Source organism: Sturnus vulgaris, chromosome 11 (genome assembly GCF_052056855.1).
Source record: "Sturnus vulgaris isolate bStuVul1 chromosome 11, bStuVul1.hap1, whole genome shotgun sequence".
In the NCBI taxonomy this organism is placed as follows: domain Eukaryota; kingdom Metazoa; phylum Chordata; class Aves; order Passeriformes; family Sturnidae; genus Sturnus; species Sturnus vulgaris.
In genome coordinates, this window is record NC_142253.1 from 7,831,743 (window position 1) to 7,849,048 (window position 17,306).

General features: G+C 36.5%; 1 protein-coding gene across 2 annotated transcripts in view; it reads left to right on the plus strand.

Moving 5' to 3' along the window:
• Positions 1 to 17,306, plus strand: part of FHIT (fragile histidine triad diadenosine triphosphatase) — a 534,516-nt gene that overhangs the window by 63,227 nt on the left and 453,983 nt on the right. The window contains exon 2 of one of the 2 annotated variants that reach the window (XM_014872960.2): positions 1,694 to 1,756. The exons of the other annotated variant lie outside the window; for it this stretch is intronic. The gene's annotated coding sequence lies outside the window, so the exon portion shown is untranslated. The remainder of the gene's footprint in view (positions 1 to 1,693; positions 1,757 to 17,306) is intronic. 2 annotated transcript variants of the gene reach the window in all.

Below are 17,306 nucleotides of genomic sequence, written 5' to 3' on the forward strand. Positions count from 1 at the left end.
TTTTGAGGATGGCTCATGTGAAGCTCATTGAGGCAAATAGCACGTCCAATGTATCTCTCAAATTCTGTCAAATAGTCAGATATCATTTGATATCAGACAGGAATTTTAATTTCAAAAGGAAATTATAACAGCATGGGAAAAAATAACAGTAAATTTCTTTATATAGTAATGAATTTTGTTTGAAACAAACCTCTTAGTGTTTGATACCTCCATCATATTGGAGTGTAATTCTCTCCAGAATCCCCCCGTTACTGTAACTTTCTCTCTAGGCCAATTTACATGTTTGCATGCTCAGAGTCTGTACAAAGAGGTATCATTTTCAGAGATGCTGGCCTGCATCTTGATCACTGCTGTACCTGTGGGGCTGAGTAGCTATCCCTGAGGTCAACAGTCTATTTTGAATGTTAGAATGTGTTGTATGCCAATTATTAAAGCAGCCTTAAATTGCTTATATAAAAAAAGAGAATTGCATAAATGGCAATAAAAACTTAGATGTCATAATCAGATTTTCATGACTTGAACTTCAAAAGTTTTGATGATGTCCTACATTTCTTTAGAATGTAAGTTATTCAGTCTGTAGTTATTCAGTCACTTAAATGTTAGCCTTCTCATCCGAATCTATTCCTCTGAAAAACTTTTCAAAAAATACTTTTGTTTCTTTGGCCCCACAAAAAAGACACTCTTGGTTTTGTTCTACAACAGGAACAAGAATGCAACCTATCTTAAATTCAGGTATTGATGTAAGAGTTAATATTGAGAAATTGAATTAGTTTCATGTGCTCTAAATATAAGTTTCAAGACAGTTAATTTCAGAATGGTGTATCTCAGCAGATGTGTGGAATTTATAATAGATCTCATCTTCACTATGAGCCTTAATATACAATTATATAAAAATTCTAGAAATGTCAAGTAGGGAAAAATTCTTAATGCAAATCAATAACAATTTGGCTGTGTTGCTAGATCAGTTGTATTCTGGGGTTTGTAATTTTTCAATGAATAGACAATAATGTTTTACATAAGCATTGTAATTTCTTTTTGTATTGATTTGTCTTGATAGTTCCTTCTGGTTATTAGCATGACTATTATTTGTTTGACACTACCACCTAGTGAATGTGGCTCTTGGCATAAACTGCAGTGCTGCTTCCTGCTCTCACATAGAAGATAATACCAAAATACCAATAATACCAAAAGCAGGAGAAAATATTATTTCCCTTTTATAGATGGTCTGCTTAACGTGAATGCTTACCTTGGCTTCTGGGCAGAACTGTACAGTGAATGCTGGAAACTTTACTGCCACAACCACATTGTCACTGGTTCTTTCAGGATTCAAATTGAAGCCATTTGGATTCTCTGTGTATAAACTGCAAAACCAGCTCTTGCTTTGAGCTGTAGGCATTGTGTACTGTGCACCTCAACAGGGTGACAAGTTCTGTCATCTGAAATCGTGTTATTAAGAGCTAATAACAAAAGAGTCTTCCCATCTGTGTTAATTTCATCTTCCATTCACAACAGCCCAGTTGCTTGGGTAGTTAGAGCCTTGCTTTGGTGGGAGGCTCATGTATTCAGGGTGTCTTTTAAGGTCCAGAAAAGAGTTGAGTGGAGAAATCAAGTTGCTGGAAGTCTGAGTCCCTGTCGTTGGAGCAGCTCATCCTTCCTTCTTCTCACACTTCTCTCTGTTGTTACTTTGCCACAGGATTTGGGAATCTCATTGCTGCTCTCTTCATTCAGGCCCAGAGGTCCCTCTTCTGCTGCACTTGTGAGTTGGTGGTAGATTCCAGAGTGATGTAGTGATTGGATTTGGGCAGGGGGGTTGTGCTTGGTGCTGCATTTTCAATGGTTATATTTTCAATGGTTGTATTTTCAGTGTATTTTCACTACCTTTGTTCATTGCTTAGTTCTTTACTCAAGTGCATTACACAGATAAAGACAGACTGCAAAGAATGTTCTGGTCATTGTGACTGCCCTTGTGATCCCCTGAATTTTATTAATGCAGATTATTGTATCTTGATATTGCAGGGCATGTATCATGTGCTAGCTCAAACTACAAGTTCGTTTGGTTTGCTCAATTTGTGTATTTTTACCATTGTTTATTACAGGTATTGTTGAGTGAGCACAAATACTCTTAGGGGTGACACAAATTAATTCCACTCCCATCAAAGAATCTCTCCATGGATTTATCACAAATTGCTGTAGCTGTGAGTGATTCCATGCTCTCATGAGAAGTATAAGATTAAATTCTGTCACTACGGTACTGTTTTTAATTAATTTAACCTCCAAACCAGTAATTTCCCAGTGACAGTTTCTCTCTTTGGTCAGTAGATAAATTAGTTAATGGCAAATTAATTAATTAATGCAGTCAATGTTTAAAAGCTCTGTAAAAGGAATAAGAATGGTGCAGATTCTGTAAATGTTGCAGAAGTAGGGGTTTGTGCCTTTAACAGGAAAAACAGAAGTTGCATTTTTGCATTCGTTGCTTGACTACTATTTTTGAATTGACTATGGAATGTGCTCAGCTACAAAGCAAAAGTGGAAGCTGAAATACTGTAGTGACAATTGCTAGATCCTGAAGTGATGTTTTTGTAATAATTTGGAGAAAAACAAAACCAAAGAGGAATAACTCTGACAGAGCTGAAAAGAAGTGAACTGTGCTGTGTGCTGAGGAATGGTTTGTTTTTTTTTTTTTTTTTTGAACAGGAATTAAAGTACCTCAAAAACAAGCATGAATTTTTTTGAAAGCATATGAAGTCCTTAACATTATCTCATTGTTAGTCTGTGCACTTACTGAACAATGTATTTACATGGTGAAAAACAGGGAAACGAATGCAATAAACAGAGGATTGTTGCACTTTTACTGTTTCAGTGTAGAATGCTCATGCATTTGGGTTTCCTGGGAGAGAAGTCTTACAGGGAAGGCTTAAATAGGCAGCAGAGCAGTGACCCGTGAAGAGCCCTGTGACCTGAGCTGGCAATGGCTTCTCCTCAGCCTCAAGTCCTGGCCCTCAGCTTTGCTGAAAGTGAGAAGCTGGAGCTCGTTGCAGTGTGTGACACTGGAAAGGACAGAGGGCAGTGCTGGTCAGAGCCAGTTACCACCATCCCACTGAGCAGTAACTGAGTTTGTAACTCGGTACAACACAGGGGGGTTACAGAGCTGTGTCTGCCCAGGGGCTTGGGGAGATCACCAAGCATAGTTCAGACAGGATGCAAACCCCTCTGGTTTGGGGAAGTCGAATATACTTGAAACTCTTGTCTTCTTCCAAAAAGGTGGAACCCTGGTCTCTTATATATCAATCAGGTTGTTTCTGCCTTCTGTAGGGGCTGGCACCTACTGGTTGTTAATAACACAGACAAATTGGATTTCTGGATACTTCCAAAGAAGCCATGATTGAGTCTGAGTGTCTCTGCTGATAACAATGACTACTGATCTGGACTTGGGAAATGTTTGCCTGCAATATTTTCCACTAAATAAGTCAGTATAATAGTTGGAAAAATTGCATGTTGCTATACCAAAATTAATTTTAAATCTCATTAATTATTTGAACTAGTCTGACAGTCAAATGTACACCTTGTCCTCTGTATTTTGTGAATAGTCAGTTGCCATATTAAGAACTTCAACACTTGAGTTTGATTAAAAGTTGTTTTAAATTGGATTTACTGCCTTTAATATAGATACTGGCTCAATAGGTAGGATGCGATGCATGTTTTGCAGGTTTAATGAACCATTTCAAATGACACTTTGTTATTAATTTCAAAAGTGGCTTTATGTTTTGTCATGACATTTTCTAAATCAAGTGCAAATGGGAAAAACAGTGGAAGTTATCCTGAAGGTGCTCAGATAGGAGACAGCAAAAACTGTTTAAACTATTAATATAGAGCAAATGGAATTACTTAGTAAGTGGTTGAATCCTTGCCAGTAAAATGCATGTCAAAACAGATAATGGTTAACATGATTGGAAAAGAGGTAATTTCTTCAAAATACAGTGGCTCATATGAAACAATTGCATACACAACTCAGTAACAATTTTGGAAAACTGTCTCCTCTTATGCTGCATTTGATTGAACAGATTTAGTGTTTGTCACTATGTAGAGATACAGACTTGGGCTTATTTAGGAAAGACTTTCTAGCTTCAGTAGAGCAGAAGCTGGAGAAAGTCTTCTCTCCATGTATTATTTGTGTGAGTGTTTTATGTGTTCTAGGAGACTTTAGTGAAGATTTATGCCCTGTTGGGTGTATATGAGGCTAATTCCACTGTAGTTTGTGTTTAATACTTCATGGCATGCTCTGTGTCTCAGGTCAGTGTGCATAATTGGAAGGCTAAATATGCTTGCTCAGTGCTTACAGGAATCTTCTCTTTGAAGCTTGAATTGTTCTTTTTATATTGTTTTGGGGTTTTTTTTCTGGTTCCCCCATCCCCCCATGCTACCTGCTCTTTAAGAAATAATGGTATTTCTCCTGTGATGACTCAGGTGTACTTTGAATTTTATTGGTGTTTCTTGTGTTTCATGCTTAATCTCTTCAAATGCAATTATCCATGTGATGTATTATAAGCTTCTGGGGAGAACAGAACATTATAGTTTCTACATGAATAGCTTGTAAGAAAATGACTAAGTGGACCTGTTTATAGACCTAATGCACCGGGATTCAACTCTAAAAAGAATGTAAGAACAATGGGCCCTGGTTAACATTCTGTGGAAGCCAGCAGCTTTGATGTATGTATTTGTAGATGTCTGCAGAATGCAGATAATCAGTATTTGAAGTGTGAAAATTAAAGATCTACTTGACCAGTCATAATTACAGCACTGTAAGGGCGGTATGGCACTGAGGAGTAATAAAATGATCTTTAATCTCTTACACTGTAAATTATAATCTGTTTGTGACTAAGGGAAAATGTTTTGGTGGCTGCAGTATCCCATTCATGTGACTTCTATGGGGGATTTTCTTACCTTCCAGATTTGACTTTGAGCTAGTAAGTAGATCAGGAATTTCCTCTAAGAGTAAAAGCCACTAAAAATGTGCTTTATTTCTTGATTAAAGATTCATCTGTTACTGGGGTTTGACTGTTACTCTGACTTCCTTTTTTTAGTATTGAATGACATTGGGGCTTTATTTTATGATGTTTTAGCTGCATTTTATTGAGATACTATGATATCTTAGCATTTTGAAATTTAACATACGTCTTTTGGTTTGTGGAAACTATTTCCATTTGATTTCTGTGTCAGTTTTACCCAATTGTTAGTCAGGGTTTTTAGTTGCAGTATCTTTACTATATTTTCTAACATTGCTTTTCTATTTAGTTTTTATATACCCCCTCTAAATTTTGATTAATTATACTGAACAGAAATACAAGTGTTTCTTGTGCTTAAGTCCTCTATTATATCAACAGAAAGCATAAAATGTCAGATTAAATGTTCAGAAGAAAGTAGAAGAGGCTGAAGTCCTACACTGCTCACTGTGCTGGAGAAAATGTATGCAGTGTGTGGGGAAGGTCCTGGTGATTCCAAGGAAAAGTCTGGCATTGCTGGGGCTTGTTCCCAGTGCCAGGTGCTCTGGCTGTAGGTGCTGGTACAGAAATGTTGTACTGAGCTCGCTGTATGTTACTGCTTGTGCCCGGTGTTTCTCTTGCTGTGAGCTGGGATCCAGCCTTATGGAACTGTACTCAGTACCTGCACCACTTCCAGAATTCAGCAGGAGTAGGAGCCATAATTTCCACTTCAGTGAGTACAAGTAAAGTTGAGTAGAAAAGACAGTCTGTCTAGAAGGCTGCAAAAGTTAATTGCATGTATCTGATAAAACAATTCAGTAATTCAGTTACTATTACTCTTTTCTCTCTGATTATGAGAATAAATAATTTTTTGATGACTGTTCTGTGAACACTTGAACAAGAATTTTGTCTTAAAGAACATTTTCAGCATCTACCTGCATTTGTAACAATTATGGTAATACAGATTACTCTATAACATATCAAAAAACTTTAGTATTTATGAAAAGAAGAAAGTTCATGAGGTTTTAATAGCTGCAATTTAATTACATTGATAGTAAATGAGGAATATTCTAAACTTGGAGCTAGAAACTTGGCAAGATTGGGAATTGCTGGTGTGGTGTGTTTTTTCTTCTCTCATGTGAAGAATGACTTTTCCATTAGTTTGCTTCCTTTCTAGCCTGGTAAAATACACTGAAAATTGGGATAAGGTGCAAAGTATCTTGGTGTTAGGTTTGCAGTTCAGGTCATAAGTTAAACATAAGCTATATTTAAAACATCAAACAGTTTTAGTAGCTCTCCCAGTAATGTTAACAGAATCATCTCAACCTTTGCTATGTTATTTAAAGTGCTGACACAAAAGGAAGCCTGAACTAGAGCAAATACAGTTTTTTTTCCTATACAATACTGCCATTCTCTTGTTTCTATCATACTTTGATCATTATAGTCAAATAGTTTCAAGCATATTCCTTTCATTGGCCTCTTTTTCTTTCAGCTAGAGTTAGTCCTGTTGCACTGGTGCTATTCAGGAGAAGATGAACTCATAGTAACTCTGCTGTGTCTCTCTTGTGACCACACCAAAGTACTTTAGACCTTCCTAATCTTGCACTGTGTGATAAAAGCTTTCATATCCTTTGCTGTTGCCCTGATACCAGTGCAGCTGCCTTACCCATGGTTCTTGTTATCTCATTACTAACATTATATTCCTTATATTGGCTAATTTGAAAAGTCTGCTAAAATAAATTTCCATTGATAACTGGCAGGACAGGCAGCATTGTTGCACAGCAAGTGCTTGTGAATCATTTAAAACAAACACACATCTGTCTTCTATTGAAGTGAGAGTGTATTTCTGTGATTCTTAGTGTCTTTCCTCATCTGAAACAGGCATCTGAAGAGCAAGGAGTAGTTAAAATGGAATAAATGTTTTAAGTAGGAGAGAAGGATTTATTTGCCTCTAAGTAGAATTTTCCAATCTGTGGACAGATACATTTTCCCAGTTAATTCTCTCCAGCGTACACACTCCATCTGACAGTCTGAATATGTTTTTTGTTGTCAGATGATCTTGCTCTGTACACTGAAGCTTCTTTACACTGTGCCTTGCTGGGAGGTGTAACTCTAGCAGGAAAGAAAGATGGGAAAAAAAAAACCAGCAAAGAAAATGCAGGATTCCCTCAGGGCAATAAGTTCTGCTTTTATGTAGCAGCCATTTTCTGACAGGACACATAACAAGTTCCTTGTATTTTTTCCTTGTGTGACTTTCCATGTTCCACACAAGGCATACAGAGAATGTTTATGCCTTTTTCTACTTCATTAAAGCACTTCCTGGAGGAACACTTCCTTTCCTCTCTATGGCTCTGCATGGCTTGTTTTGTATAGAATTACAAAGATCAGGGGAGGTTAATGCTACTCCTTTTTTCAACTGGAACAAAATATGTGTTTTTTGAAGTATTATATATAAGCAAGCTTGCAGGCAGGATGAGAATGTAAGTAAATGCAGCTCTTACAGGCATCTGCTTTATAGACAGTAAGTATTTATCAAGCAAGACAAAAGCTGTATTTATATGAATATAAATGATATCCTGAAATCTGATCACTCGTTAATGTGCACTGATCTGAAACATTCTTCAAAATGGTAGAAGTTATTTATTCTTGTCTTTTGTAATGCCTGTGTCTTCATCAGAGTATCTCTGAATGGAATTCTCTTCACTTTGACATAATAATAACATGGAAATCAGGAGTGTCACTGGCAGAAGTGATGCACCTACAGTGTTTTAAAGATGAATATATATTTGTTTGTTTGTTTGCTCCATATATATATTTTAAAAACAGACTCCTCTCAGTGGACTATCAGTAAGGATTTGATGAATTTTATCATTTGAGTTGGTAAAGTTTAAAAAAAATGGTGAAGGGGTGATTCAAAAGACACTTAAACAGTAGTAATTAGCTCAGAATATTATGCTAACAAACCATTTTAGCATGGTTCTCTTCTGCTTTTGTGAGACAAGTACCTTTTGAAAAGTATTGAAGAACGTTAGTCTAAAGAAGATTTTTATGCTGTTTTGTTCTAGATAGAGCAGTCTTAGGTGTCCCATATTATTGTATCATAGAGAGCAGTAGAATGAACAGAATTAGAAAAATTAGAAACTTTTTTCTTTCTTTTTCTTTAGATAGTTCTCTTGATTGTTCCAAAAGAACATGGAGAATGCTTTTCAGGTTAATGGTTCTGTGAATCTCTCATTTGTGATGGTTCAGATGTCATTGCCATCCATGTATGAGAGATGGATCCAGACCACTGCTGCTCTTCCTCTCTTAGCCAGATTTCCCTGGACCAAAGAGGAGATGTGGGGCACTGATGTGGTGGTTTCAGAGCTGATTTTCATTGTAACTTTCCAGCATCAGCTTGAACAAGATCACCATAGGGATTTGAAAAGCAGATCAATGTTGAAAGGAATTCAGACTGTTTCTGCTATCTGAAACAACGTGAGATGTGTGCAGGAGCTGCTCTTCAAACCTCAGAGCTCAGTGGTTCTAAAGGTCTAAGAGAAATACATCTTTGAATTTTGATACAGTGGTTTTATGTACCACATAAGATTGCTGGCTTGGAGGTTTGATTTTTTTATAATGGATGGAAATAACTTCTTGGCTCTGCCTATGGCTGCTGATATGTTAAAATCCTATATGGTAAATCGATTTCAGTGCTTTGGGTGAAGGTCTGTAAGTGATTCCAAGTTAAGAGTTTTGGCTGATTTCCATTGCCAGGCCCTGGGCTATGAACTTGTATCATCCTTTAAAAGAAAACAAACAAACCTATGAGTCCTTTCCCAAATAAAATAAATGGTAGGTCTGATTTAGATATAATTTGTTTTGCAAATAATTTATTTGTCCTTGAATAAGAAAAATGCTAATTTTAGGTGAATAGGCTGCCTAGGCACAGTGACCACTTACAAGATATTTTTGGGGGTGAATTTAAAGGCATTTCACTGTTAGAAAAATATGAAAAGTGGCAAGTATACCAGAGAAATAAGAGAATGTAGACATCATGGCATATGTAATGAAAATTTACTGAACAATAAAATAGATATTGACAACACAGATTTCTTAAAGACAAATGACATGACATTATAGAAACACGGAATGTAGTGCTTTGTGTTACAAACAACTCCCTTGAGAAACTCAAAGCATCTTGTTAAATGGAGACATTACTTCCACTGGATTGAAATGCACATTTTTACTACTTCTGCTTTTCTTATGACAGCATATTTATATTAGGAAAAAGCTTTCTTTGATTCTTCTGAATGCAGATGTACCACTGAAAGTTCTTACGTTGGTGTAATTATTCTTTCTTAGGAATTACTATCCTATAACACTGAAAATCAGTAAAATATATCTGTTCTATGACTTTTATTGGCTGATCAAGTGAATACTACAACACTAGTTAAGGTATTTCAGTTTAGAAAACTCTTAATTGTTCAATTGATGGGTCTGGATAACAGGAAATTTGCTGTAGTGTCATCCTTAGATAAATGCATCCAAGGACTGCACTGTTGCTGCTACAGTTTATCTATGACATGTAAAGTGTATTGTTAATGAAAAGAGAAATTTCCCCATTAAAATTGTCTCTGCTGAGAAGCTTGATCAGTGATTGCTTATTATTACTCGTGACTGATGTAGCTGGGCCAGTGCAGACCTTATCTTATATATATACAGATTATATGATTTTTGAATTCTGGTCAAAATCAAGCTTTTCAATATCAATTATCTGTGCTCTTTTTTGAGCTAGACTTCTAAGCCTAGTAATGCTTAGAAAGTATCACAACTTTATCAACTCGTGAAAAACATTTAAGATAAAAGGTTAGTGAAGAGAAAAGACTTTGGACATAAAAGTTAATAAATATAAATACTCAACATTGGTGTAATTTGGTTAAAAGGATGGACATTTTCTCTCATCACATCTTTGCTTATCCCATGATCTCTGCATTTACTCATCTTTGCACGTCAGATGTGATGAATCTGCAAGGGCTTCTAAATTATTGCCAGGCTTCAAGCTCTGTTTTGCCTCAATTTAATACTTTCATATACTTCTTTCTTGTAAATTACTTTTCCAACTACAAATAACATCAATAAAAAGATTCATCAAATAGTTTGAAATTGTGTAATATGTGGTCATACTGCCTTGTTACCCACAAGTAGCTTGCATAGGTAAGTGCCACTGCTGCAGCCTGTGATGAGGAAGAATGTTGGCTTTAGCTGATCTGGAGGGAGAGGTGTGTGGAGTTACAGCCTCTTCCACGTGTTGAGAAACCAGCCAGGAACCTCTGATCTATGAAAAGAAAGGATGTGGTAACCAGTGGGAAACTGTGGCACTTCTGAGTTGAGGAGGAGAATATATTTGTGGAGGATCCTGAAAGCTAAATCTTGTTTTCAGTGGCTATCCGCATACATCATTTATATCTATAAAGACTGTCAAGAGCAGACCTGTTGCCTTGACCCTTAAGATATATCTGGAAAATCTTTGCTTCTTTAATGTGCTTTTGTCTGGATGGTTGTTGTTGGGATTTTTGTTTGGGATATTTTTATCAGTTGTGGCAAATTTGTCTCTGTGTGAGGTATTTCTGAAGAGGAAAGCTTGTTCTCAAGCTTATCTTGTACAACACAGTAAATGGACCTGCTCTTCCCTTTATCTGCATCTTTTCAAATGGCAAAAGTATAACCAGGTATTAACTTCTGCTCCAGGTGCTCAAAATGCCAATTTAATGACATCTTCCCACTAGGCAATTCTGAATCTGTTTCCAAAATAAGTGACACGAGTGGGTGGTGCTGGTGTGGTAGAAGCAGAGGAGTAGGATGCCTTTTCTGTGTGCAGATGTTGTGTAGCTCAGTAGGTGATAATGCTGTCGGGTCCTTTTTGCTGGATGTAACAGTTACTGTTGTTACAATGATTATAACATGAGTTATAACCAGTTCTTAACACCTCGTACTTGCAATGGATACTCCCTTTGAAAAAGTGCATGGTATAATGTCTGTAATCTGAGAGTATTCATTGAATGTACTTTACAAAACAAGGAGCTTACAATGATACAACACAATTTAAATATGCACTTAGAAGTTGAATTCAGTTTAAATTTGTGTTTCCATTTTACCCATGACCTACACAGCACCAGCAAATATTTTAGAATAATCTATGTAACTGAGGAATTCCTTTCTTTTTAATCTATGAATTTTATTTTAGATTATTGTAATGAAGTACAAAAATTCAGCTTTTGATGCACTGGATTCAAACTGATGCCAATTCAGTAGATTATAAACGATTTGAATGTATGGGTTTTTGCTGAAATTTGATATTACAATTACTAGTACAGATACTTACTTAGTTGGTTTACTTCTGCATTGGTATTTGGGAAGAGAGGAGGTTATTTTGGACTTTTTCATGTGCAAAGCCCTGGAATTTCTCAAGTGGGCATTCAAACCTTATTTTTGAAAACCTCTATGCTTGCAGGCATCAATGCAAGTTTGTATTTTGTATGTGTTACGAAAAACAGCCATTGCTGACTTGGACTGCAATAATGTTCTTTCTGAGTTTGCAAGCTCTGGGAATGTTCACAGGTATTTAGTGAACAGAGGACACCCCTGAGTTTCTTTTTTCGTCATTCCTCATATTGACATCTGAATGCTCCACAGACATCAATGAACTGGCCCTCATTAAAGCCACAGAAGTTGAAGTGATGTGTGAAAAACTGTTCTGTGACTGAAACTTGTGATACTTGCGTTCAGTATTTTGCTCTATCTGCCAACTACATTACATAAATTTGCTTGCTGAATGAAATTTGGAAAGGAATTTTATGTGACGTGTAAATTAAGCAAAACAAAGGTTCTACTTTTTATTAATAATTAATAAATAAGTTAAACAATTTCAAACCTCAGGGTTATCTGTAGTCTAATTTGAATTTACTTCAGGAAAAGGGGTGGTTCAGGAAGCAAACCTCTCCAGGGATGCTTTAAACAACAGGAAGTATTTTGTGGTTTTATTCCCTCTGTTTTTAGAAAAACTCTACCTTTGACATTTTTTTGACATTAAATAAGAGAATTAGAAGAAAAGGAAAGGCAAAAAGAAAACGGCAAAAATCAAGCCTGCCCTAGAGCAGTCACTGGGGACACTATCATTTATATTTAAGATAATTGTGGAAGGTGGTAAAAGAGTTTTGAAAGATTTGATGTTAGTGTCTGTTTTCTTAGACTTCCTGCTGTCTGCTGATGACAGCTGCTTCATTGAGATTATTGGTTGTAGCTTTTCTTGTAAGAGTTTGGAAGCTGTTAATAAATAATGTATGAATAAACCAAATAGAAGCATATCCATATCTGCTTCATTAGCAAACAGACTTACAGGAATATACCAACTTTTTGAACTTGCAATACCTAAAGTCAGTCCTTAATGACATGTGCAACAAATTTCTTTTTTGCTTTTGTTCCCAAATGACACCTCTACACTCCTAGAGTGACTTTTCAACAGGAAGCTTTCCATGAAAATCATGGCAAATAGATGATGTGACAAGAATTTCCAAATTCATTGGGTAATTTAAAAAATAATTCTTTATTAAGTGAATATAATTGTACTTCGACTTGTACTTAACAGGGAGTTCCTGTACTTTTTGTAAGATGGTGGAGACAAGAACAACATATGACCTCAAAATAATCATGATTCTCCCTGACTCTAGCTGCATTGCTGTCTTTGTATGTGGGCTACTGGATTAGTTATTGTTTGATTTAATATATTTCTTTCCACTCTTTGTACATGTTTTTTGTTGTCTCACCTATTTGTGTATTTCTACACCTTCATTCATGTTCTTTGTGGATTTGTTCTTTTACAGCAAATTGCCTGGTATAAGGCTTAGGTCTTTCCTACAGTGGACTGAACCATAGGAAATACTTTTTTTGAGATGTAAATTCTTGGGTGTAATAATAGTTTTTGCTTCAGTTACAAATCAATTGGATTCATAAATCTTGAACTCTTCATCAGCAGTTAACCATGTTGGATCACTGTGGGGTACCTTCCTGTTAGTAGACGGGTCAGAGTCTATTTAGGATTAGATTTAGGTCTATTTTCCAGAATGTTAAGTAACCCTTTGTGCCTTATTTATACCTTTGCATATCTGTTAAATGCAAGGGGTGCAATTAACTGTGATTGTTGTTGTTGCTGTTGCACTATGAAAGACATATAATTCCCATCTCTCTGTCCAGCCCTGGCCCCCTAGGCTCTTAAAAAACCAAAACAAACCATGAGAACATCACAAACAAACTTCAAACTCCCAAGAAGGTAAAAGGACCTTGGGTTTTGGGATGACTTTTAGTAAAACTTATTCTCAGTATCTTTTCTGAAGCTATGTGCAGTGACCTGTGCTATATCATCTCCTATTTGCCTACTACTGCACAGTTCTGCTGATGTGGAAACGTCTCATGGAAAAGAAATTCAAGATTGTTGTCTTTTTACTGCACTGAAAAATATCTAGTTTTACAAAGCTTTCAGTAAATTATTTGCAGTCCATTTAAGGAAGCTGGCTGAGCTCTCAATAGATAAGTCAGGTTTTTGCTTGTCTGAGGTATCCTTAAAAGCCTGAATTTTCTACTTGAATTTAACAGTGGCAGTTGTTTCAGAGTGAGCACTGAAAAAAACCACTGCATATTTTTATCCAACTCTTCTTTGTTGAAATTGTAATGAAGGCTGCTGAGAGCATTTATTTTTAGTAATATAAGATTTTTATTTTACTTTTAAAGTAACACCCTGGTTTAGAGACCACTTTCAGATCTGAGACTTCCTTAGTTACTCTGCCACAAAAATAATGGTATTTTCAGCTTTTGAGACTGAAGGTAGTTTAGATCTTGCCTTTCTACTTTTAGGGAAATACAGGACCTGATTATGAACCATGTGTCCCTGCAGGGAAGGGAGCCTCTCAAAGTCTTGGTGTAAAAGTTCTGTGGATCTTGTGGTTACCCCCCCATGGGGAATGCAGTGTTTGGATAGGTGTGTGCTCAGGCAGGCCTAGGTCTTACTGTGCTGCTTTGGGCTGGGGTTCAGTTCATTTTCTTCACAGCTCAGGACCTCGTTTGGATTTGTTCTGGAAACACTGTTGATAACTTAGGGATGTTGCCATACCATCAAGACCTTAATCCTTTATACTGACTTCACTTCAACACATGGATTTTCACACTCACTCTTCTAATTCCCTCCCCCATCCCACCAGGGATGCAAGTGGCTGTACCCAGTATCCAGATGTGGTGTTGTATAGTGAAAAAGGAAAGCTTGAGAGTTTTGTACTGCACTGTGCACTTGAGAGTAAGACTTGATGGTCCTAAAGGTCTTTTCCAACCTAAATGTTTCTATGATTCTATGATTTATTGCTTGCATACATTATTTTTCATTCCTAGGTATAAAAGGCATCAATAAAGAAATTCTTCTGATGAGTGATTTCTCCCTGGCTCTTATATTATTTACTTGGCTGATGGCTTTTTAAAGGATCTAGATTTTAGTGATGTCTAGAGACTTCTTTGAGGTAAAATGCTCCAAAGCACTTTGCCTTTCCCATTCTCTGATCCAAAGAGAATAGTGAAGTGGGTGAAAGTGGGTCTGTATGTAACAGCAGTGTTCCCAAGCAGAAATTTTACAGAGCTCTAGGAAAGGGCAGGATTTTTATAGTGGAAAACTGTGAAAGACTTGGAGTATTCCCTTAACCTGAATCTTTTGGAGTGGATAGGATGGCTTGAAGGATGGAATGTGGCAGATGTAACATTTATTGTGTTATCTGTTTCTCAAACATAATCCTAGCAGTGATGTGCTCACCTGTTGGCAGTTTGTAATCTTAAAGTAACCAACCAACATTGACAATACAGTTTGGGTACTTGTTTTATCTTGGTAGAAAGAGAAAGGACTGGGGATATTATAATAAGTTGCCATTTTGCTCCATGAGATGTATATTTTTGGTATATTTTTTGTGCTCTGCTGTTGGTCCTTTTACCTGTTGGACCTTTTATTAATGTTTGCTCTGATTTTTTTTTCCTGGTTTTCATTTTTTTTTTTAAACTCTTCCTCTGTTTTCTTTCATACTAGTTTTTCCTAGCTGTAAAATACTTAAAGATTCTTGAAGTTCAGGATAAATTTGATTGGCAAAATCAATGTCAAGTGCTAACTAAGTTCATGCAATAATGAAAATACTGTGGGTGGACACTTTTCTATTAATGGTTGATGACATTCCCATGGAGCAAATAATTTTAAAGATACACTGTTAACTCTTTAGATATTAGAAGTAATCAGGGGTTCTGGAGCATCTCTGGTGTTCGAAATATGGGGAAGGAGAGGGGTTCTGCAAGTTCCCTCTTCTCTTTGTATAGAGATCGTCTAATGACAGCTCTCACTTTTGGGTTTGTGGTCAGTGATGTGCACTTCACCTAGAAGCTCTCAAAATGCAATTATAATTCAGCATTTTTAATGATTGTTTCAGTGTCTATTCTCTTGTGCTTTTTAAACTATGAATGAGAGGCTTTAAGAAACAACACTGATGATTTAAAGAATCACTTATGATAAAATATCTCTTTCTGGGAATTTAAGTTCTAGTAGATTAGCATTATTGATCATTTTCTTCTCACATTCTCTCTAGAAGATTTTAGAGATCTGAAATTATTATTCTTTTCCTGTCTTTTGTAATTACCAGTACGAGGGATAACTGAGCTAGAAGACAACAAGGATGCATTCTAATTGTTCTAATAAATTATGTTTATTTATGCTTGCAGTCATATTTAGTGAGAACTTGTTTGACAAAATGACAGCTTCTTTTATAGTGCAAGCAAGAATAACTTCAGTTTTCTCTGACTGAAGCTCAATGGTAGTGGATTTGAAATCCTGTATTAGAGGATTTGGGCTCTTCAGGTACGTTGCAGGTTCTTTTCCCACCAGGTAGTGCCAGTAACCTGTTCTGTGTTTAGTTGGTGGGAGAATCAGGTGACTGGCTAACTTACCCAGTGCATTTCTTAAATAGTGCAGGAGGACAAGAAAGAGTCATTCAGACAATCAGAACACTTCTGAAGGTTTTAGTAGTGAAATATTTCCTGCTGGCCCAGCCTGTCCACTGAATCATTTCCATGGTGTGTTGCAGTACCTAGGACAAAATGCAGTTGAATAGTGTGCAGATGTTTAACATCTGTATAGATGGATTTTGTCCTTTTCATGTATTAGAGCAGTTCTAGGCTGCTCTGTAGGGCTGTAGAGTTTAAGGACATCATGCAGGCTTCTGATGCCTGTGGAAAACTGCTGATGGCCCCACCTCTCCCTGATGGTTGGGATGGCATTGCAAGGCTCACCAGGTGCTTACAGACCTACCAGGCTGTGGGTAATGAAACAAGAACTGAGTTCTTTGCTTAAAAGTAATAAGATCATGCTTATGACAACATGAACAACCAATGTTCATTAAAACCACATGAAACAGAGCAATGGATAGTGGGGATGTGGTAGGGGACAGAAGTTGCCACATGGGTTTTAAGTATATTCTACTCAACACAACCTCTGAATACCCTCTTTTTATCAAAGGGATAAATACTTCTGCTGACAAAATATTTCTGACCACTTAAGTCTAACAGGTGATCTTTGTCCAGAAAGAGATGGAGTAGTTCTCACAAAATTAATCTCTGCATTAACTCTTAATTAGGAGAAATACTGAAGGTGGCATTATGGCATTATGTTTTGTGAGGAGTGCTTGCATGATCTATAATTAATGTCATTAATGGGCTATTATAGTTGGTAACAAGAGCTAAACTATTAATAAATTCTTTATTATATGACATAGAAGTGTTTCCCTAGACTTTCCTCTGCACATCTATTACCGGTAATTTTTTAATGGAACACAAGGCCCAGGTAGAGCAAATTGAGCCATGCCTGAACTGCTTAGGGTTGCTAAATATGCAATAAATAATTTAGGAATAATAAGATCAATTAAGACCAGTAAGATGACTCAAATTCCATATAAACGTTTTGCATTCAAATTTTATGCTTTACAATTGGAAGGTCCACCCTGCAGAATGAAAAAAACCCCAAATTTAACTAAACGGACTTTTAGCTTTTGAGGCACTGCTACACACAGAGGGCATGTAAAAAAGATGTAATTGAAATATTTAAAGATACACACATCCTTCTCCTGGCTTCATGAAATTGCAGTGAGTTACTGTTTGTTTCTATAAGCTGTGCTGCATCTGGCTACTGTCGACTTTCTAACCGTGTGTGAAATACCATGCCCTTCATTAGTTCAATCTAAAATTCAAATTCTTATTGCAGTGTGTAAAGGCAGTTGA